The sequence below is a fragment of the Anomaloglossus baeobatrachus genome, chromosome 4 (genome assembly GCF_048569485.1).
Source record: "Anomaloglossus baeobatrachus isolate aAnoBae1 chromosome 4, aAnoBae1.hap1, whole genome shotgun sequence".
NCBI lineage: Eukaryota > Metazoa > Chordata > Amphibia > Anura > Aromobatidae > Anomaloglossus > Anomaloglossus baeobatrachus.
In genome coordinates this window covers 652,519,301-652,520,939 of record NC_134356.1, presented here as the reverse complement: position 1 = coordinate 652,520,939, position 1,639 = coordinate 652,519,301, and the positions used below count along the sequence as shown (strand labels likewise).

The 1,639-nt window shown below is 40.8% G+C and overlaps 1 non-coding gene across 1 annotated transcript; it reads right to left on the bottom strand.

Annotated features, from left to right (window-relative positions):
- Positions 1-1,082: 1,082 nt before the first annotated feature.
- On the bottom strand, positions 1,083-1,154 carry TRNAE-CUC (transfer RNA glutamic acid (anticodon CUC)). Its single transcript has one exon. It is a non-coding gene; the product is annotated as a tRNA-Glu (tRNA).
- Between the last annotated feature and the right edge of the window lie 485 nt (positions 1,155-1,639).

Here is a 1,639-nt window from a genome sequence, read left to right as displayed (position 1 = left end):
TTTACAGAATGTTCCATTTATGAATACTCTTTGTTTCCTATCTTTTAGCCAATTCCACACCTATCTGCATATAGTTTCCCCTAGTCCTTGCTTCTGGAGCTTTAGTATAAGGCTATTGTGTGGTACAGTATCAAATGCCTTTGTAAAGTCAAAATAAATCACATCAGCTGCATTACTAATATCCAGGTTTGCACTTACCCCCTTATAGAACCCCAACATGTTGGTCAGACATGACATATCTTTTATGAATCCATGCTAGTTATCAGTTATTATATGACTCTCTCTAATATATCATTGCATGTCATCTCTTATAATGCCCTAAAAAACCTTGCACACTACTGATATCAGACATACCAGATGGTAGTTGCCTGGATCTACCCTCTTACCTTTCTTAGATATCGGTACCACATCAGCCATTCTCCAATCCTGTTATAAGCGAGTCTAAGAAGATAAGTTCAGACCATGCTGTATTGAATAGAAACAGTGGTTTATTGATCTACGTGTTTTGAAGTCTCTAAATTTTCCTCAGTATCGAGCAGTGGTGATCAAGCTCACCCATCACTAAACATCACCTTTCCCCCCAGTATTCTGGCATTTTCATTTTTAGTCAAGGCGACATTAACATTGGGTGTGTCTTGCCATAAAAGGAATCATACCCTGGCTTGCAATGTGTATTGATTAATAGCGTTAGTTTGGAATATAAGAGTTCTAAAAAATGCAAAACAGCTGCATTCCCTGACCAGGAATCAAACTCGGGCCGCGGCGGTGAGAACGCCGAATCCTAACCACTAGACCACCAGGGAAGCTTAGTGGCTGTTTGACGCTGCCATCTGTGGGGTCTACTGTGAGAATATTGTGGCACTTTAAAGGGTCTGCTCATAGGGAACAAATGATAACATTTGAAGTGATAGCTACACATTTAATATATGTCCAATTTCTCAATATCCATAGCTAAATATACAGCAATAGAAGTGAACTACAATCATACCCTAGCTTGCAATTTGTGCCAATAAAATAGCATTAGTTTAGAACTCTACTTTTTATGAAATGCAAAAAAAAAACCAAAAATAAAAACAAGCATGTTCCCTGACCGGGAATCGAACCCGGGCCACGGCGGTGAGAGCGCCGAATCCTAACCACTAGACCACCAGGGAAGCTTAGTGCTGCTCTCTGTATGCCTTGTGATGTGTCTATTGTTACACTATTATAGCACTTTTTTAAAGCGCACCAATCACCAGGAATTTCCCATATAAACTAAAGCCAGTGCTATACTGGCACTATCAGGCTGATTCTTTACATACCTTTAGTTGTCAGCTCGGATGTATAGTTTGTGAAACACAAGCAAGTAAAGCTTGTAAAATGTACAGCTTTTTAATTGGCAGCAGCTGCGGAGCAGGTAATACCTGGGGTGGGTTGTGATAGTGATTTCTGCCCCCTGCCTGTTGTTCCTCCCCATCTGTTATTTATGCTAATTCCATTAAAAGCATTTTACTAGATGGCTAGAAGGGCTTTGCTGAAATCATACCCATGTGACCAAAAGGGGCGGGGCCTCAGTCAACATAGCTGACACCCGGAAGCAAGATTATTTTTCAGTTGTCTGAGGACCTCTCCCTTCTGGTCACATGGGTATGATATCAGC